The sequence below is a fragment of the Oncorhynchus mykiss genome, chromosome 4, assembly GCF_057628025.1.
Source record: "Oncorhynchus mykiss isolate SJ-2025 chromosome 4, ASM5762802v1, whole genome shotgun sequence".
Taxonomy (NCBI): domain Eukaryota; kingdom Metazoa; phylum Chordata; class Actinopteri; order Salmoniformes; family Salmonidae; genus Oncorhynchus; species Oncorhynchus mykiss.
In genome coordinates, this window is record NC_143025.1 from 49,929,207 (window position 1) to 49,951,912 (window position 22,706).

A 22,706-nucleotide genomic window follows, 5' to 3' on the forward strand; every position below is an offset into this window, starting at 1 on the left:
CGACTTTATATCGCTGGATTCAAACATGCAACCTTTTTCACCAGAGTTAGATGCTTACACCTATCCACCATCCCCATCCATCCATAAACACCCTAGTAAAATGTTTTCCATGTCATCTTCCGATGTCCTCAGACATGGATGGACATCTAATACTTAACCAGCCAGGTCATACTCACGTGTGACCTGGCTGGTTAACCCTATGGCAATAGAATGTGGTCAATGATTTACATCAACTCATATTCATAATTTATACGTTTCTTTTCTACAGTATAAGCACAACATAAATCAACACAAATTGGTCATAACAGCTGTAGTGCTTCAATACTCTCAAACTTCTGAAAAAAGACAAAAATAACAACAACAAAAAAAATGTACAAAGATACTCATTTTAGGCCTTGCATAATCCTGTGTAAATTCGTAACAAACAGCAAATCTGCGTTTCGCAATACATTTCACTTAATCGGAGGCAATGAACTGCACAGTAAGTGAAGGCAAAGTTGCAAAACTACTTGAATAAATGATTGAGTTGCCGATTGGACACGGCGGTTTTAACTGCATGCTGCTCATCCTCGGGAGGACCATTAGGGAGTGGTTGTTTCCTTAATTAAATAATAAGAGCCATCTCGAGTGTGACAGCCGCGAGAAAACAGACGGCCCCGGGCTTCTCATCCAATTCTGATCTGTGAGTGTGGCACTAATGATTTCATTTACACGGCCTCGCTACACCTGCTATTTGATACTGCGGTAACTTTGAGTCCAAGGTTTGAGTCTTCATCCCACAGTTTGTTAGTGTTCTTTGACTTACCTGAGAATTTTGGATATTAGCTAAATAACTGAGCTTAGAACTTTGATCCAGCATGGATCTTTTCATTGCCGTTTTTGCAAGTAGAATCTTAACTACCTACAGTGCCTTGCGAAAGTATTCGGCCCCCTTGAACTTTGCGACCTTTTGCCACATTTCAGGCTTCAAACATAAAGATATAAAACTGTATTTTTTTGTGAAGAATCAACAACAAGTGGGACACAATCATGAAGTGGAACGACATTTATTGGATATTTCAAACTTTTTTAACAAATCAAAAACTGAAAAATTGGGCGTGCAAAATTATTCAGCCCCCTTAAGTTAATACTTTGTAGCGCCACCTTTTGCTGCGATTACAGCTGTAAGTCGCTTGGGGTATGTCTCTATCAGTTTTGCACATCGAGAGACTGAATTTTTTTCCCATTCCTCCTTGCAAAACAGCTCGAGCTCAGTGAGGTTGGATGAAGAGCATTTGTGAACAGCAGTTTTCAGTTCTTTCCACAGATTCTCGATTGGATTCAGGTCTGGACTTTGACTTGGCCATTCTAACACCTGGATATGTTTATTTTTGAACCATTCCATTGTAGATTTTGCTTTATGTTTTGGATCATTGTCTTGTTGGAAGACAAATCTCCGTCCCAGTCTCAGGTCTTTTGCAGACTCCATCAGGTTTTCTTCCAGAATGGTTTCTAAAAAATACAGTTTTATATCTTTATGTTTGAAGCCTGAAATGTGGCAAAAGGTCGCAAAGTTCAAGGGGGCCGAATACTTTCGCAAGGCACTGTATATGGCAGCTGCATTCTGGGTAGCATGCGGTTCTGTATGGTTTCTGATGTACATAAGAACATCAGTTATATGCATTGTAACCTAAACCATTGTGACCTAAACCACGACATTTGTCCCATTATACCTGGCAACAACCAAACACTGCATTCCACTGTAAGTGTTGTGCCCCTGAAAAAGGGGAGAAATAATCACGTGAGTGATACGGTATCATTTCCTCAATAATAACTTTTAGTGCAATCATTTTACAAAAGTAACACATTTTACAGAACAACAGATCTACAGGAAATAGATACTTTAGGGTACAAGGCTTATTCAAGTCACAACAGTATACACTGTAATTCACTGAAACAGATACTAATTTCAAAATAACGGTCAAGCACAAAGCTTTAACTCAGTAAACCATAACTCAATTTATCAACAGGCAATAAAGTGTTTGAAAAACCATTATGCAAATAAAACAGCAAAATATCTTATTAACAACACACATGTTCATTCACAATCGACATAAAATGTCAGCTACTCTCAGTGTGAAGCTATTCTTCGCTACAACCGAGCAGAGCTCATATTACTCTCTGCAAACTTAATTCTAACTTCCTCAAGATGTTACTAAGACACACCTTAAATAAACTCTCTTGACATGTTAGCGAGTTATTACATTCAAATTACCCTTTTTTTATCATCAATAACATACCTGAAAAAGGGGAGAAATAATCACGAGAGTAATACGGTATAATTTCCTCACTAATAACTTTTAGTGCAATGAGAAAAGACAGCAACTTCCCTGGGAACATGGGTGGAGACCAGAGCAATCGATCTCAGGCTCATAGATTAAGAGCATTTAGTAGATCACATATTAACACTTTTACCCTTCCATTAGGCACCACAAAATAAAGTAATCAATATAACAGTTATACATTCCTCTCACAATTCGTACCCTTTGTACGCTTGATGGATTTTTAACTTTAACACAATTATATGAATTTTATCAATCTCTATCAACTAATACTGAATGCATGATCTTTTTAACCTTAGATGTTTTAAGATCCTCACATACTATGAATTTACTAATACTTTTTAATGGCTATGAATATTTCCTTTAACCTGTCACACTCTCCCCGACAAAATAAATGTTGTCCCAACATTGTCTTCTTCAACAGTCTGTATGCACTGGACCTAGAAAATCCTCTTTTGTAAGGTAGTACTTGAGCAGAGGTCAAGGGTCACAGTTCAAATACAACTAACGAGTTATATTCACAGTCCATATCTGTTGACCAGCTGTATAACATAAGCATTATTTTCTCATACCATTGATCAAAAGTCCATCAATTTTAATGATCTATACGCATAGTCTGCAAATTGTCTCTTGTGACAGTCTGTGAAATCAGTCAGTATTCCATGGTCAAACATGTCAACTCTGTAGCCTCATGTTTGCTGAAGCCCATACATGTAAGGTGGCTGAAAGTAACATTGCTGTAGTGATGGCAGCCATGGAATCAGTGGTGCAAAGTAGACAGGGAACAACTGTGGCTGTGGGGATACTGTAGCAGGAAGGGATACCAAGCTGATCATAGGTGATACGTCTTGGAGGGTGTCTCTCTCTTCGTGGCAGCTGGTAGGCTGGTTCCTCAGGTTCAGCAGCATCAGCTAATGAAGGAAAGGCACTTGGTGGACGATCGTCAGGCAAATTTTCAGCAGACAAGTTCATTTCCACAGCAGGCAGGTCTTTAACTGTTGTTGTCTCCTCCAGCCGCTTTTCAACTAGAGGCTGTGCTGGTGGCGTATCAGGGACTGGCACCGCAACTGTCTGTTTCACTGGTGGGGGCCTGTGTTCCCACTCTCGCTGGTTCCGCATTCCTCTCCTCAGGTACTGTAGGAGATGTGGGAACCTGTAGCGGCTCATGATGAAGGTCATATTCATCCCCGCTGTCTTCATCAGAATCTAGAGGCTGTGACGCAGGCTGATGTCTCCTTTTTTCTGACTTTTGTCGTCTTTGGTAATTTCCGGTTGTGTCTCAAAAGTTAAGTGGTCACAGGACATGAGCAGGTGTCTATGAAGGACCCTGGACCGTCCCCTACCCTTTTCTGGTCTCAATTCATAAATCGGCAGGTCTGAACCCGTTTGTCTCACTACTGTGTGAATTGTTTCTTCCAATAGTTACAGAGTTTGCCTGTTCCTCCTCTTGGTGTCAGGTTTTTAATCAGAACTCGCTCGCCAGGCTGTAGCACTGAACTCCTAACTTTAGTGTCATAGTACTTCTTACTTCTTTCAGCGGCTTTCTGAGCATTTTCATTTGCAATGGCTATGCTTCTTACATCCCTAGTCTCGCTGGTTACTGGAACCCCGCTGTGCACAATCCAAAGAGTATATCAACTGGAAGCCTGGGTGATCTCCCAAACAGAAGATAAAATGGTGAATAGCCAGTCACTACACAATGGGTGCAGTTATAGGCATAAACCAATTTGTTCAGAGACTCCTTCCAATTTGACTTTTGTGTCTCAGTTAGTGTCTTTAACATTTAACGTTGCCACACAGTGGCAACAGTGTTCTGTTAATGCGTTCCACTTGACCGTTTCCCAACGGGTGGTAGGGTGTTGTTCTGGACCCCGCCATGCCACTGAGTTTCTTTAACTGATGGAACAACTGATTTTTAAATTCTCCCCCTTGGTCATGGTGGATGCGGGACGGGAACCCAAACTTCAGGGCAAAGTCATTGAAGATGAGATTTGCAACAGTTTTACCTGACATTGATGTGGTGGCGTAGGCTTGAGTGAAACGTGTAAAATGATCAACAGTCACGAGGATGTACTCATATCCCCTTTGCATCTGTCGAGATGAAGGGAGTCTATACATACCAGTTCAAATGGCTGTGTTGTCACAATGTTTGTCAGAGGAGCTCTTTTTTCATGGGCTGGCTTTTTCTGCTTGACACAGCTAGAAGTTTTAGTCACATAGTGCTCGATGTAAGATTGAATATATGGCCAGAAGAAGTGGTCACGTACTAGATACAGTGCGGTCAGTACCTTGGTGTCCCATGTTATTGTGCAACTCTTCCATCACTTTACCCTTGTACTGCTCTGGTAGAACTAACTGCTTGCAGACTGTAGTGATTCTGTACAGAATGCCATCATTGTCTATTGTCAACCAGACAGTTTGAAATTGAGCACAGGACGGATGACCGGATCAGATTCTTGTGCTTCTCTTATCCCATCTTTTGGGATCGAGCTGGTTGTTGCAGTGGTTGTCTCACCTTCAGCTGATACTGACATAGATGCAGCTGAAAGTGACCAAGGTACAACAGCCTCTTCCTGTACCTCAACTGCTTGTATCGTGGCGGCAATGGTGTCTGGTGGAAGCTCCTCAGAACATTCTCTCATCAGTGACTATACATTCAGGGGCATCCTTCACAAAGCATCTGCATCACCGTTCTCTCTGCCTGGCCTGTACTTGTATTGCAAAGTGGAAATCAGCCAAGTCTGCAACCCACCTGGAAGTGGTTGTATTCAGTTTTGCAGTAGACAGAATGTAGCTGAGCGGGTTGTTATCGCTTTATACAGTGAAGGTCGGAGCATAGTACAAATAATCATGGAACTTATCGGTGATTGCCCGTTTTAGAGCTAGAAATTCTAGCTTGCTCGAGGGGGAAGTGATAGTTCTTCTCAGCTGCTGTTAAGGTTTGAGAGCCATAAGCAATGACCCTAAGCTTCCCATCTTGCTTTTGATAAAGAACTGTGTACAACAAATGGCTGAGTGAAATCAGGGAAACCAAAAACTGGTGGGTGAAGCAAACACTCAATCAGCTGTTCAAGTGCCTGTTGATGCTGGTCAGTCCACATGATTGGTTTGTTTGAGGGAACCACATTACTTACTTTCTTTGTTTTTGTTTTCCGTGGGTGGCCAGGTCATTTCTCTGAATCTGCTTCCAGGAGGTCATACAGGCAGCTGGCCCTCCTAGAAAAGTATGTGATGTACTGTCTGTAGTAAGTGAGTAAACCAAGCATTTTTCTGAACTGGTTCCACAGTCTCTGGTCTGAATTCTTTCAATGCTCTTACTGCTTCAAAATCGCCTGGGTCAACTCGGCTGCCCTCTGCAGACACTATTCTCCCCAAATAACAGACCTGGGGTTTAAAGAGATCACACTCATACTTGGTTTGAGTTTAATGCCATACTCTCTGAGACGCTGCAAAACCTTTCGCACATCATTCACATGGCTGTCAAAAGTTTTACTGAAAACAAGCGTGTCGTCCAGATAAGGAATGCAGATGTTATCCCGGAGCCCTTCCAAACACTCCTCCATACACCGCTGAAAAGCTGCAGGAGCGTTCATGAGTTCGAATGGCATGCGTATCCACTCATAGAGTCCCCATGGGGTCACAAATGCTGTAAGTGGTCTGCTTTTTTCAGAGATGAACCCCTGGTGATACGCTTTTCCCTGATCTAAGAGGGAGAACCAGGAATTACCACCTAAACTGTCCATGATCTCTTGGACCCGAGGGATAGGCTGGCGGTCGAGATGTGTCTTTCTGTTCAGGTCTCTGTAATCTATGCACAACCGGAGGGTCCCATCCTTCTTACGAACGCACACGACGGGTGAAGAATATGAAGAGTTTGACTTCCTAACCCAGCCCTGGACTATGAGGTCATAAAGGTAACCTTTCATCTCCTGATACAGTGGCCTGGGCACTGACGTGTATGTGTGCTTTACTGGAGTCCTTTAGAGAAATAGTCATTTTCAATCATTCAATGCAGCCAATGTCATTGTCTGATCTGGAGGAGTGACACTCTTTTCTAAGCATCTGCCTAACAACCTCTCTCTGCTCTTCGGTTAGGTGAGTTAAACCTACTGGTGGATCCCACTGTTCAGTAGCAGTATATGGGGTTTGAACGCTGGTGTGATTCACTGTTTTTTCAAAGGCTTGGGCAGTCATAATGGTTTGTACTGTACCGATTATTGTGCGTCCTAGCAGGGCAATGTCGTGGTCAGTGGGGTTAGAGACATCAAGCATGATAACTGGAAAAACACCTTTCCTGACTCTGACTAGTGTGTCAAAGAACTCAAGGTCGTCTGGCCACTGCAGGTTCAGGTCTGGCTGGAAAAGCATTGTCATGTCCTCTTTGAAAGGCTGGGAAGCTACACGGCACAAAATCTGAATGCTACTGTGTTTTGGTACAGCAACCTTCTCTTTCTTGGTTTTCACTGCGTATTCATCTGTCTGTTCTGCGCTAACAGCCTGTATAAAAGCTCTCACCTTGTTTCTTTTGAGGCTTGGGAAAGCTGTTTTTACTGTACTGTATCGTTTAGTCTTTTCGGTCATTGTCAGGATGTGCTCGATAACATTGAAACCTATGATGGAATGAGATAGGTGACAGCTTTTCATTACCAGCACTGGGATGATCAGTTCCTTTGATTGGTCAGTTTCGGAAGCTACCCGAAAAGTTGTTTCAATCCATCCCAGGTACGGCATTTCAGTCCCATTTTCTGCAGTCAACCTTAGATCATCAGATGAGTCCAGGATTTCTGAAACATCTCTGAGCCTTGCGTTTGGGAGAGAATCCTCTTTCCATCAATGACCGATACCTGAGAGCCTGTGTCCCATAGAGCTTTGAGGTGGTGGCGATTTAGGTGACACTCAATAAGGCACTGTCTGCCGACTAGCGAGGTGACCTTATGGGGGTGGCAACCTTGAGCTAGGGATGGTAAGGAGTGGGCATTTTCCTCTGTGCAGGAAAACCTTTCACTGGTAGAGTCAATGTTCAGGTGAGTGCATTTTTCCTTATGTTTAGTCCAATGTTGGTTTTGACATACTTTGTAACAGTACAGTGTCTCTTTACATGATGAACATTGTTTCAGGTTCTCAAATAAATCTTCTCTGGCACAATTTGTACATTTCGGGGACTTTTTGGTAGCTACGATTAACACTCGTCCCTCAGCGGTAACCCGTTTCCGTTTAAAGGGGCCTCCCTTGATGGTCTGACTCCCCGGATTTTACATCCAGCTTGAAAATGTTCTCCACTCCCACATCGGTAGCAGTGTGTGCAGCGTGCATCTGTTCTGGCCTGCTGGCAGACAAAACAACTCCTTGGAGCTTGAGCAGAGCGGTTGGTATACAGGTTAGGTGCATATCGATGCTGCGCAGGGTCAGGTGCTTTGGAACCGACTGTAGTTGCTGTAATACTGCTGCTGGAAAACAGGTGGCTGGGGGTCCCTATCTGGCCTCCTAACTGGGGGTGGGGCATAGGCACAATGCGGTGACTGAAACATAGGCTGCTGTAATGTCTCCTTAATCTGAGCAATCTCTGCACTGAGACCTTTTAGAGAAGCTACACCTGTCTTAAGTTCAGCTAACTCTGTTAACAGGTCTGCGGGTATCTTAGCTTTGGCTTCCTTCACAGGACACTTTGTGGATGGCATCTCCTAACTGGACTACACTTGCAGTTGTAGCAGGCTGTGGGGCATTAAACCACTTTTTGTTTCGTCTTTCTATCTCATTAGCACAAGTAATGTTAAGCTTCTCTAGCAAAACCTCATCTGATGTTTCGCTATCTAGCAGGAGAGGCTGCACGTCTATCCTGATACTGTCACTCTGGAGACCTGTAAGGACTGTGTGTAAAGACATGCTCTGGACTAGAGCATGGTCAAACTTAAGGCCTGATTCTGACTCCTGGGATGCAAACAGTACTTTCTGCCTCAAATCTAAGATGCGCATCAGGAAGCTTTGAGGGTCTCCTTGCTATGCTGTGATTCTGAAGCTAGCTGTTTGTAGCTCTGTTGTGCTCTTCTCTTGGAAGTGGGAACGCAGGATACATCTAAGTGTGGGAAGAGTTAGCTGGGGTTTACCTTCCAAGTAGCTGCGTAGCTGTGAGCCTGGAGAAATAGCCCTGACTACTGCGTCTCCTATTTCTACCTCAGGATAGCCTCTGCTAAGTCCATTCTCGATCTGATGGGTAAGGCTGGAAAAAATCTGTTTTTCTTTCTGACCCGGTTCACCTATCTGACCAGAAATGTTAAACTCTTTGCGCCAGTATGAGCTGGGCTGTGCATTGGGTGAGAGCGGCAAGCTCCCCTGAAAATTGGCATGGGGTTGAGAATCACTGGCTTTGGCTGAAGTAATCTGCTCAGTTCCCACCCCTTGTTGTGGGGTTAGTGTTCTCAGTTCCTTTATTCTGTGATGTGTTCCGGCTGTTTCAATATCACAGTCAGTTTGCCCTGTTTTTCATCTATGCCACTGATCATCTCTGTAATTTCGTCTTTAAGTAGCAACAATTCCGACATGCCGCCATCTTCTAACTCTGCAACTTCCTCTCTTTCAAGGAACATCATAATGTGAGTCATCAATGATTTTTGGGATTTGTCTTGAAAATGTCTTCTCTGTTCACCTGATATGTCAAGGAAATCACATATCTCTAGTAACTTGTCTTTAGTCAGGGTGTGCAATTCTCCTACTTCCACTTCCTGTAGTTCTTCCAAGGCGGTTGTCATGTTGACAGAACAGAAGGAACTTTTACCGTGCAGGAGTTGACTCTGAATTAGATGGTCCTTACTGTCTCTGATGGTCGATCAATGGCCTCAGTTGACACATACTTAACCACTAACTTCCAGCTCCCCTCGAACAGCAACACTTTCCTCACTGCAGCCAGCCTGAGTTGTTATGTGGGGATTTATCTGGCTCGGAATTCAGCGACCAGGATGTGGAAACTGAACATCTGAGCAGCAATTTCAGCAGAGCCTCCAAAATGGATACGCCCCTGAAAAAGGGGAGAAATAATGACGAGAGTGATATGGTATCATTTCCTCAATAATAACTTTCAGTGCAATAATTTTACAAAAGTAACACATTTTACAGAACAACAATTCTACAGGAAATAGATAGTTTAGGGTACAAGGCTTATTCAAGTCACAACAGTATACACTGTAATTCACTGAAACAGATACTAACAAAGCTTTAACTCAGTAAACCATAACTCAATTTATCAACAGGCAATAAAGTGTTTGAAAAACCATTATACAAATAACACAGGAAAATATCTTATTAACAACACACATGTTCATTCACAATCGACATAAAATGTCAGCTACTCTCAGTACGAAGCTATTCTTCGCTACAACTGAGCAGGGCTCATATTACTCTCTGCAAACTTAATTCTAACTTCCTCAAGATGTTACTAAAACACACCTTAAACACTCTTGACATGTTAGCGAGTTATTACATTCAAATTACCCTTTTTTTATCATCAATAACATACCTGGAAAAGGGGAGAAATAATCACGAGAGTGATACGGTATCATTTCCTCAATAATAACTTTTAGTGCAATGAGAAAAGACCGCGATTTCCCCAGGAACATGGGTGGAGACCAGAGCAATCGATCTCAGGCTCATAGATTAAGAGCATTTAGTTGATCACAGGTTAACACTTTTACCCTTCCATTAGGCACCACAAAATAAAGTAATCAATATAACGTTTACACATTCCTCTCACAATTCATACCCTTTGTACGCTTGACGGATTTTAATCTGTTGCGACTCTAGGGGCAGTATTTTCAGATTTGGAAAAAAAAACATTCCTGTTTTAAACAGGATATTTTGTCAGGACAAGATGCTAGAATATGCATATCATTGACAGCTTTGGATAGAAAACACTCTAACGTTTCCAAAACTGTAAAGATATTGTCTGTGAGTATAACAGAACTGATGTTGCAGGCGAAAGCCTGAGAAAAATCCAATCCGGAAGTGCCCCAGGTTTTGAAAGCGCTGCGTTCCAATGAGTCCCTATTCAGCTGTGAATGTGTCATCAATGAGCTTACGCTTTCTACATACTCCCAAAGGTGTTTTACGCATTTCTTTTGAAGAATAGCCGCATTGCGTAAGTGGTCACATGGTGGCTCCGAGAGAGATTCTCGCGTAAAATACAGAGGTAGCCATTACTCCAATCGGTCCTACTGAAAAACGAATTGTCCCGACAGATATATTATCGAATAGATATTAGAAAAACACCTTGAGGATTGATTCTAAACAACGTTTGCCATGTTTCTGTCGATATTATGGAGCTAATTTGGAATATATTTTGCCGTTTTCGTGACTGCAATTTCCGGTCGATTTCTCAGCCAAAAGTGAAGAACAAACAGAACTATTTCGCCTACAAAAATAATATTTTGGGAAAAAATTAACTTTGGCTATCTACCTGGGAGTCTCTCCTGAGTGAAAACATCCAAAGTTCATCAAAGGTAAACTATTTCATTTGATTGCTTTTCTGATTTGTGACAAGGTTGCCTGCTGCTAGCAAGGCATAATGCTATGCTAGGCTATAGGCTATATAAACTTACACAAATGCTTGTATAGCTTTGGCTCTAAAGCATATTTTGAAAATCTGAGATGACAGGGTGATTAACAAAAGGCTAAGCTGTGTCTCAATATATTTCATTTGTGGTTTTCATGAATAGGAATATTTTCTAGGGATATTTACGTCCGTTGCGTTATGCTAATTAGTGTCAGGCGATGATTACGCTCCCGGATCTCTATCAACTAATACTGAATGCATGATCTTTTTAACCTTATATGTTTTAAGATCCTCACATAATATGAACTTACTAATACTTTTTAATGCATAACATGCTATGAATTTTCCCTTTAACCTGTCACATAAGAACCTTATACAAATGGTCAAACGTGGTGGTAGTGTGATGGTTTGGTGATGCTTTACTTCTGCTCTGTATCAGAGAATTCTACAGGAGAATGTAAGGCCATCCATCTTTGAGCTGAAGCACAGCTGAAGCACAGCTGTTATTTTTAGTCCAACCCTTCATCTCCACTCAACCCCTCCCATTGATCTCTGAACACCATCCATTTCCATTTGCCGTATATTTTAGAACTGTGCTGTGATCTTTTTTTTCACCATTATATTCTCAGAGTGTCTACATATTCTAAATTAAAGATAAAAACTTTTGATACGACTAGTATTATATTATTGATCAATTGACTATGACTTTTTAAATCACCCAGTAGTACTATTTACACTGTTGTGGCAAGACTTGAAACGAGTAGTTCATGCTTGAAAACCCACAAATGTCGCTAAGTTAAAACAGTTCTGCATGGAAGAGTGGGCCAAAATTCCTCCACAGCGATGTGAGAGACTGATCAACACTACAGGAAGTGTTTGGTTGGAGTCATTGCAGCTCAAAGTGGCACAACCAGTTATTGAGTGTATTTTTTCACAAAGAGTCATTGGGTGTTGCCTAACTTTGTTCATGAAATAAGTATGTAATTGTTGTGTTATTTGTTCACTCAGGTTCCCTTTATCTGATAACATTCCGTATAAAATATATGCAAATGTAGAGAAAATTTGAGTGGGCAAATACCTTTTCACGGCACTTTATACGAATGGTCAGGATTTTTTTTACACTACCGGTCAAAAGTTTTAAAAACCTACTCATTGAAGGGTTTTTCTTTATTTTTTCTATTTTGTAGAATAATAGTGAAGACATCAAAACTATTAAATAACACATATGGAATCATGTCGTAACATAAAAAGTGTTAAACAAATCAAAATGTATTTTAAATTTGAGATTCACTCTTGGCATTCTCTAAATCATCTTCATGAGGTAGTCACCTGGAACACATTTCAAATAACAGGTGTGCCTTCTTAAAATTTGTGGAATTTCTTTCCTTCTTAATGCGTTTGAGCCAATCAGTTGTGTTGTGACAAGGTGGGGGTGGGATGGGGGTATACAGAAGATTGCCCTATTTTGGTGAAAGACAAAGTCCATATTATGACAAGAACAGCTTTAATAAGCAAAGAGAAACAACGGTCAATCATTACTTTAAGACATGAAGGTCGGTCAATACGGAAAATGTAGATAACTTTTTCAAGAAATGTAAAGAATGTGCAGTCAGAAAAACCATCAAGCGCTTTGATGAAACTGGCTCTCATGAGGACAGCTACAGAAATAGAAGACCCAGAGTTACTTCTGCTGCAGAGCATAAGTTCATTAGAGTTACCAGCCTCAGAAATTGTAGCCCAAATAAATGCTTCAGAGTTCAAGTAACAGACACATCTCAACATCAACTGTTCAGAGGAGACTGTGTGAATCAGGCCTTTAGGGTCAAATTGTTGCAAAGAAACCACTACTAAAGGACACAAATTAGAAGAAGAGACTTGCTTGGGACAAGAAACATGAGCAATGAACGTTAGACCAGTAGAAATTTGTCCTTTGGTCTGGAGTCCAAATTTGAGATTTTTTGTTCCAACCGCCATGTGAGACAGGATGTGGGTGAACGGATGATCTCTGCATTTGTTTTTCCCACTGAAAACCATGAAGGAGGAGTTGTGACGGTGTGGGGTTGCTTTGCTGGTGACACTGTGTGTGATTTATTTAGAATTCAAGGCACACTTAACCAGCATGGCTACATTCTTTAGCGATACGCCATCCCATCTGGTTCGTGCTTAATGGGACTATCATTTGTTATTCAACAGGACAATGACCCAACACACCTCCAGGCTGGGTAAGGGCTATTTTACCAAGAAAGTGAGTGATGGAGTGTTGCATCAGATGACACGGCATCCACAATTCCCCGACCTCAACTAAATTGATATGGCTTGGGATAGGTCGGACCGCAGAGTGAAGGAAAAGCAGCCAACAAGTGCTCAGCATATGTAGGAACTCCTTCAAGACTGTTGGAAAAGCATTCCAGATGAAGCTGGTTGAGAGAATGCCAAGATTGTGCAAAGCTGTTATCAAGGCAAACACTGGCTATTTGAAGAATCTCAAATATAAAATATATTTTGGGTTACTACATGATGTGTTATTTCATAGTTTTTCCACAAAACTTCATCCATTCATTTTTTTGTAACCAATTTTCATGATGTCACCTGGTCAGACAAACTCCACTGTACTGTAGCTCCGGCAGATTCCACAGCACATGCAACATAGATATCTCTAGCTTAAACAGACAGAGTTTGATGGACTGTAACATGTTAAAGAAACCCATATCCATCTCCTCACCCACTCCTTCTGACACACTGCCTCACTGATATACTCACAGGGGGAAGTCATTAGGTCTAGCCTATACGTACAAGCCCGGGATCCTCCCCCTTCATATATATCCCTTTGCTGAGTGCTCCGAAACCACACACACTCCCTCAGAGTCCAGGACCCTCTGATATCCCTCTGTGGCTTATTGACAATTTAGGGATGCCTTTGTGAGATAGGGAGGGAGCACACGTAACCCAGACATGATGTCCCATGCTTAACTGCATCGAGAGGCTTATTGTAGCTTATAGGAGGTTCCAGTATAATAGTAGTCTCCAAGGTCCCCTGTTTTTGCAGTTTGTTTGAAATATACATTGTACTTAACCTTATCCCGATGCAAATATTGAATTACGACCCAATACATACAGCCTCTTATTTGGTCCTATGGAAGGATTACTTATGAACAAATACTTGTCAGTTATTGTATCTGAGAATTACAAGATTACATGATCTGTGTGTCCAAGTTGAGACGTGGACTTCTGGAAGAGACAAAGCAGTGGCCATACTTGATAGATTACACATTAGCCTGCTGGGAGCTTGTGGCAACTAGATTCAGCCAGGGTGCAATTTTTTCGTTAGCGGGTGATCAAGGGGCCGGAACATAATTATGAATAAATTGACCACAAGAAGTCCAAACAGATATAACATTTGACTAAAACAATAATTTCAAACCTTTCCTACATTTGTATACGATCACATATATCTCTCTATTATGCTTGGGAATACTTTGGAACAGACGTTCAAAATTAAAATAACTCAGAGCTGATTTGCTGCTGTTTTTACTATCTGATGTCTAACAAATTTGTTTTTGCTCTGAAAAACTGAGGGCCAAATAAAATTACCTGCAGGCCAAATTCGGCCCACTGGCTACGAGTTGGGGAAAAGGGCTCTAAAGTCACAAAGTCATTGTATTGCCATGTTGAGGCTATTGAACTATGCAGTGGACTTACTGTAAATAGGTCTTCTGATGAATTTTGCATTCAGCACAAAAAGTGCTGAAGTAGATTTCAGGGAAGGTGTCAGGGGAAGGTATATGTTATCAAACAAGTCAAGCTAGTCAGCCAACAAATAGATTGTCCCACTGGATGTATCAGAATACAATTCCAAAATTCTACCGCTGTATTTCCAAATCCTTCATTGCAGAGCAATACAAAGCCACACAAGACAATATGCTGAACCAGCCTAGCTTCAGAACCATAAAAAACAACCTATATGTATTTCTTATAGCCTCCAAGACATGACATGTACTAATGGTCTCACTCCTATAGACAAAAACAAAAGTAGGGAAGTTGCTTAGGGAGGTTGGTGGGTGGATACCGCGAGCATCTTGCAACCCATAGGTTGTGCGTTCAAGTCGTTGACAACTGTGGCATTTTAACTAACCCTTCCCCTAACCCTTATTCAGACCTCTATCCAACTAACCTAAACATTTATGTAAATTATACTAACCTTTGTTGTTAAGTCTCCTAGCCACAAATTCTCCCTGTAATTCTCTTTTATAACGATGCAACAAGCAACCTGGAACTCAGAGAAAGACGTATTAAAGTATTTAGACCCCTTGACTTTTTCCACATGTTGTTACGTGACAGCCTTATTATAAAATGTATTAAATATTTTAAAAAATCCCCATCAATCTACACACAATACCCCATAATGACAAAGCGAAAACAGGTTTTTAAAATATTTTGGTAATGTATTACAAATAAAAAACAGAAAAACCTTATTGACATAAGTATTCAGACCCTTTGCTGTGAGACTCTAAATTGAGCTCAGGTGCATCCTGCTTCCATTGATCATCCTTGAGATGATTCTACAACTTGATTGGAGTCCATCTGTGGTCAATTCGATTGCCCGTAAAGCTCAGAGACAGGATTGTGTTGAGGCACAGATCTGGTGAAGGGTACCAAAACATTCTGCAGCATTGAAGATCCCCAAGAACACAGGGGCCTCCATCATTCTTAAATGAAAGAAGTTTGGAACCACAAAGACTCTTCGTAGAGTTGGCCGCCCGGTCAAACTGAGCAATCGGGGGAGATGGGCCTTGGTCAGGGAGGTGACCAAGAACCAGACCAAGAACCAAGAACCAGAACCAGTTCCTCTGTGGCAATGGGAGAACCTTCCAGAAGGACAACCATCTCTGCAGCACTCCACCAATCAGGCCTTTATGGCAGAGCCAGACGGAAACCACTCCTCAGTAAAAGGCACATGACAGCCCACTTGGAGTTTGCCAAATGGCACCTAAAGGACTCTCAGACCATGAGAAACAAGATTTGATGGTTTGATGAAACCAAAAATGAACTCTTGCCTGAATGCCAAGTGTCACGTCTGGAGGAAACTTGGCACCATCCCTACGGTGAAGCATGTTGGTGCAGCATCATGCTGTCGGTATGTTTTTCACCAGGAGGGACTGGGTGACTAGTCAGGATCAAGGGAAAGATGAATGGAGCAAAGTTCAGAGAGATCCTTGATGAAAACCTGCTCCAGAGCGCTCAGGACCTCCGACTGGGACAAATGTTCACCTTCCAACTGGACAATGACCCTAAGCACACAGCCAAGACAACGCAGGAGTGGCTTCAGGGCGAGTCTCTGAATGTCCTTGAGTGGCCCAGCCAGAGCCCGGACTTGAACCCGATTGAACATCTCTGGAGAGACCTGAAAATAGCTGTGTAGAGACGCTCCCCATCCAATCTGACAGAGCTTGAGAGGATCTACAGAGAAGAAAGAGAAACTCCCCAAATACAGGTGTGCCAAGCTTCTAGCGTCATAACCAAGAAGACTCAAAGCTGTAATCGCTGCCAAAGGTACTTTAACAAAGTACTGAATAGTTATGTAAATGTAATTATTCTGTTAGTTTTATCTTCTGAAAGCTTGCTTTTGCTTTTTCATTATGGGATATTGTATGTCGATTGATGGGGGGGAAACAATTTCATCCATTTTTAGAATAAGGCTGGAACGAACAAAGTCAAAGGGCCAGAATATTTTCCGAATGCACTGTATAATACCATACATCCTCCCAGTAGTATGTCATTCAATTTGTATGCTATTGTACTACCGAGTACGTCATATGATACTATACGTCCTCTAATTCGGATGATATTGTATGACAACTTTTTTTTATGTAACCTAAAGTAACGTAACATATGGAGTGATGGAGGGAACATATTTATGTAGCAGATCCTACAGATTGCCCTGAGATCATGTTGGCTGAACCTTCAAGGTTTTCTGGATCTGTAATCTTCCATGGGCATAAGAGTGAGATGGCATACCCTACCCCACAAGTCGATAAACATATTAATTAGACACACTTAAGAAATTGGCAGTAAGAAAACCCTACAAGCATATAGGGAAACTTGTAGGCAGATATTGTAAACCCCAGGTATAAACACTGCTATCGTTGCTTTCACAGCAGTTGATTTGTAGCCCGAACTCTGCACACACTGACTTAAAGACCAGACTCGCTGGTGTGTTTTGTGATTCCAGCTGTGCCCAAGGAGAACAGTAAGACTAACTCTGGAGTGCAAGTGTTATATTAACAGGGAGGCCAAGAGCCAGTATTAGTTAAAAATGCACACTCACTCCCGTCTTCCTGTGTAAGATCCTGTGGCAGAACAAACATTGTCTGGCAAACTACCTTTCTGAACAGGGAAAGCATGCACTGCCCCCAGCATTAGGGCTATTAAGTTAATGTGCTCAAATGTTTACCCAAATGCTATGGTTGCAATGGAATAACTAAGCTCTGGTTCTGTTGACCGGGGCTCAAAACACATTTGTCTAACCTGTGTACTGGCAACTGCTATCGGAGTAAATAAGATGAGCACCAGTGTTTTACTGTTAAGGCAGACTTGAGCCTTAATTAGCAAGCCCATGAAATAGACCTACTTGGATTGCATAACAGTATTGTACGAGGGCCAAGTTTTTTCCTGCCTATAAAAATTGTAACACCAATTTATTGGTATACTTAACAAAAATATAAAACCCCAACATGCAACGATGTCACATATTTTATTGAGTTACAGTTCACATAAGGAAAATCAGTCAATTAAAATAAATTCATAAATGCATAATCTATGGATTTCACATGACCAGTCAGAGGGGCAGCCTGGGAGGGCATAGGCCCACCCACTGGGGAGCCCACCCACAGCCAATCAGAAAAAGGTTTTCTCCACAAAGGGATTTATTACAGAAATACTCCTCACCCCTCCTCAGATGATTCTGCAGGTGGAGAAGCCGGATGTGGAGGTCCTGGGCTGGAGTGGTTACACGTGGTCTGCTGTTGTGAGGTGGTTGGACGTACTGCCACATTCTCTGAAATGACTTTGAGGCAGCTTATGGTAGAAAAATTAACATTAAATTCTCTGGCAACAGCTCTGGTGGACATTCTTGCAGTCAGCATGCCAATTGCACTCTCCATCAAAACTTGAGATATCTGTGGCATCGTGTTGTGTGACAAAACTGCACATTTTAAAGTGGCTTTTTATTGTCCCCAGCATTAGGTGCACCTGTGTAATGATCATGCTGTTTATTCAGCTTCTTGATATGCGACATCTGTCAGGGAGATGGATTATCTTGGAAAAGTATAAATGCTCACAAACAGGGATGTAAACAAATTTGTGCACAACATTTGAGAGAAATCTACTTTTTGTGCATATGGAAAATTTCTGAAAAAACTAATCTGCTCATAAAACAATGGTACCAACACAGAGATTTTTCTTCAGTGTATATAGCTATATACACTAAAAATAAATATATCTTGATTCAACTACAATCCTAAGGAAACCTGTTGCGATAGGATTGTCAGTTTGCTCAACATTTGGGCATATAGCTGAACCGACATACTACATTCTCAAGTTGAATTGTATGTTCAATCAAATTTTAGGTTGAGTGAACATACAAATAAACTTACATTTTTGTCTATCTTATTTGCATATTTCCCGTGTGCCTTGACTTTCGAGTGAATCGTAATTTCCCCCTTGACTGTATTTGTTAGCTACAGAGAGTTGTTGTATTCAATAGCTTTCAGTCTTGTAACCTTCAACAAGTGAGTGTCTAATTGAATATTTTACGTTTCAAAATAAACTCTATATGACAATACGTTACATATATTATATCATAAGACCTTTCTTTGAGGGCCTACAGTGGTTCTTCCTTTAAAAGTTGTGGTGTACTGCAGCACAGCTTGCACGTTATTCAAGTGTCAGTCTTTGTTGCCAGAATGACACAAACTGCCACCATCTACCACAAACAATTACAGCATAAACTCAACACTTTTAAATAAGAGCCACTGTAATTACACTTTAGCACAAGGGTTTGAAATCCCTGCAAAACAGTATGTAATTCCTATTGTTCTCCAGCCAGTGAGAATATCCAACAATTGGAATTTTTAAATCACTTACATTCTGCATTAAGAGTGACTGTGTGGTGTAAGGAACTACCTGAATCATATACAGTGAAACAGCCATTTCAGTAATGGGTACATTAAATCCAATTACTAACAGATTGGATTAGTTTAGAAACATGTATATTATATATGTTTGTGTAGCATAAGATTAATCAACCAAACAATGTACATGCAAAAACACAGGTATTGAAAGAAACAGTTCAGAAAATCAACCTGCAATAGAGCATGGTGGGAAATATGATAATGATGGGTGTGATTGAGTGGTTTTGAGCAAACAAACATTTGTGATTTTACTAAACTCACAGAATAATGCTGATTAAGCAATTGGTTAAATTGGCTTTTTTACATTGTTTTCTCCCAAAGGCATACATGAATTTGTAATGTGACTCAATTATTCTCACATTAAGCAGAGTTTGTTGAGTAAACAAACTTGAGCACATTAGCTCAAATTCTTGTCCTTTGAAGTCCACTCATCTTGCAGAATAACCAGCCAGGTCGTTCCAGACGTCTATTCATGTCCCTAGGACATAAGGAAATGCCTTAAAATTTGGGCTCCCGAGTCTAAGGCACTGCATTTTAGTGATAGAAGTGTCACTACAGACCCTGGTTTGATTCCCGGCAGTATCACAACTGTCCGTAATTGGGAGTCCCATAGGTTGGCGCACAATTGGCCCAGCTTCGTTCGGGTCATGGTTTGGCTGGGTAGGCTTTCATTGTAAATAAGAATTTGTTCTTAACTAACTTGCCTAGATAAATAAAAAACAGACACTAGGTGCAACAGTGTGTGCTATTTCCATCAAGTATGCTTGGGTTTGCTAGGGTGTTCTTGAACAATCGCACGACTCTGGAACAGAAGGTTGTGTGTTGGATCCCAGTCGTGGAGGATGTTTTTTTTTTTAAACCCCATCCCAAACCTTAACCATTCGTAAATAGTCCCTAATCCTAACCCTTAACGTTTTGGAGAAATGGAAAAGTACAGAGCAGCAGGAGCAACAAAAACCCTTCGAAATTAAATATTTGGAGCAACTTCGAAATATTACATTTGGAGAACGTGGATGAACGTCTAATTTTGCAGTGAGACAGAGCTTGTTGAGAATAACGCTGATTATGCAATTGGTAAAGTTGGCTTTTTTACACTGTACAGGAATGTCAAAATATTTGTTATTCCTAATTGGTCTGTGCTTCTGTTCCTCTCCAATCAGTAAAATGCATCGCTCCATTCCTGCTAGCTTTGGTAAAGACTCAAACTTACACTGTGATGACATAGCCTGGGAGAGCTGGCATGAGACTCCCTGACAGGACTAAAGCTAGAGGTATCTGTTATTTCTAGAGTTCTCTGGTGATGACCCTCTCCTACATCTCAGACCAGTGCGGGAGAATGTTATATTTGGGTTGAAGGGAGTGCAGAAAGGAGTGTAATGGCTGCCAAGGACCTGGTTGATCGACTTCACTGTTTAAATTAGCCCACTGATGAAAAAGCAACCTGCTGAACTCTCTACTTCAACAACCATTATCTGTATCTCTCCTCCTCCGATAAAGCTTAAGAGCTTAAGCTGCCAGCAGGGACACATAAATTAGCATGGTGAAAGACACCTCCTAGATTTACTTCTCAACTGGGAGGTGTAAAACTTGATAGAGGTCAGTGTTCTGTAAATGAGCTCCTAAAATGTATCCCCCTTTTCACTTACCTTGCTGCCAAGCGCTCACGAGAGCGGCACCCTCCTTGGCAGAGAAGAGCAGTTAGTTTAAAGGCTCAAATGAGGCCCCCATGAACCTTTTTGCTGCCGGCGGGTTTTCCATGCACTGTCAGTCATGGAGCCCTGTCAGCCTATTGGAGCTCTAGTCTTTTCTTCACAGATTTGGTAAACCAATCCGTTGACAATTCCTGATTATGCCGGTCCTTGACTGTTGATACAAGGTAATGAGGTGAGGTCAAAAGGTTAGTATGAGAAACACCTATGATGTAAGGAAGTGCCAGTTGGTTAGGGTGGAATTATATGTAAAAACAGGGATATAAATCGATTTTAAAGTTGAAAACAGATCTTGGTACACCTTGGCTCAACAGGTGTTTCCTTCAAGCGTACTGTTAGAGTGTGAACAGACCAGACAGACGGGAGAGAAAACAAATGGCTTGTTAGTTTCTCACTGTCAAGATACAAGGTCTGTGGAATCTTTGATACATCATCTATAGGATTTTATAGAATTGTTGTTAAATGTTTGACTCCTCCCAAATGAATAACGACACATTAAACATTATCCCTGTGTGTCTGAAGTGTATAATTCCATATTTCATCTTAAACGCCACCTTTTCAGTAGTCGTGGGCTGTTTGCAAAGACCAACAAATTAATAGTTTATTTTCTGAAAAGCTATATATAAATTTTCTGAAATGTTGGTAAATTAGCTTTTAATGTTTAAGGAGCTCATAAATCATGGCATGGGGTTGTTCAATGACAGACATGACAGACATATACAGTATCTGTTTGAAATCTATCACTTGGTTTAATTTCAGAGAGACAAATAATCATGTTTTTTTGCAAAACTCTATTTCTGCCTCACTCTTGGAGAAACAAGTAGTACTGCTAGTAGTACTCCATTTTTAATAAAGAACTATGCAATTAATACATTTGACATCAATATACATACATATACATATATATATATATATATATATATATATATATATATATATATATATATATATATACAGTGCCTTGCGAAAGTATTCTGCCCCCTTGAACTTTGCGACCTTTTGCCACATTTCCGGCTTCAAACATAAAGATATAAAACTATATTTTTTTGTGAAGAATCAACAACAAGTGGGACACAATCATGAAGTGGAACGACATTTATTGGATATTTCAAACTTTTTTAACAATTCAAAAACTGAAAAATTGGGCGTGCAAAATTATTCAGCCCCTTTACTTTCAGTGCAGCAAACTCTCTCCAGAAGTTCAGTGAGGATCTCTGAATGATCCAATGTTGACCTAAATGACTAATGATGATAAATACAATCCACCTGTGTGTAATCAAGTCTCTGTATGAATGCACCTGCACTGTGATAGTCTCAGAGGTCCGTTAAAAGCGCAGAGAGCATCATGAAGAACAAGGAACACACCAGGCAGGTCCGAGATACTGTTGTGAAGAAGTTTAGAGCCGGATTTGGATACAAAAAGATTTCCCAAGCTTTAAACATCCCAAGGAGCACTGTGCAAGCGATAATATTGAAATGGAAGGAGTATCAGACCACTGCAAATCTACCAAGACTTGGCCGTCCCTCTAAACTTTCAGCTCATACAAGGAGAAGACTGATCAGAGATGCAGCCAAGAGGCCCATTATCACTCCGGATGAACTGCAGAGATCTACAGCTGAGGTGGGAGACTCTGTCCATAGGACAACAATCAGTCGTATATTGCACAAATCTGGCCTTTATGGAAGAGTGGCAAGAAGAAAGCCATTTCTTAAAGATATCCATAAAAAGTGTTGTTTAAAGTTTGCCACAAGCCACCTGGGAGACACACCAAACATGTGGAAGAAGGTGCTCTGGTCAGATGAAACCAAAATTGGCAACAATGCAAAACGTCATGTTTGGCGTAAAAGCAACACAGCTCATCACCCTGAACACACCATCCCCACTGTCAAACATGGTGGTGGCAGCATCATGGTTTGGGCTTTTCTTCAGCAGGGACAGGGAAGA

At 41.1% G+C, this 22,706-nt stretch overlaps 2 long non-coding RNA genes across 2 annotated transcripts in view; one reads left to right on the top strand and one right to left on the bottom strand.

The window, feature by feature from the left end:
* LOC149984043 (uncharacterized) overlaps positions 1-22,706 on the top strand; it is a 189,509-nt gene that overhangs the window by 139,446 nt on the left and 27,357 nt on the right. The window lies entirely within an intron of this gene.
* Positions 1,796-21,545, bottom strand: LOC149984044 (uncharacterized). The gene is made up of 2 exons (XR_016495602.1): positions 17,809-21,545; positions 1,796-9,333 (listed from the first exon to the last, which is right to left on the bottom strand). It is a non-coding gene; the product is annotated as an uncharacterized LOC149984044 (long non-coding RNA).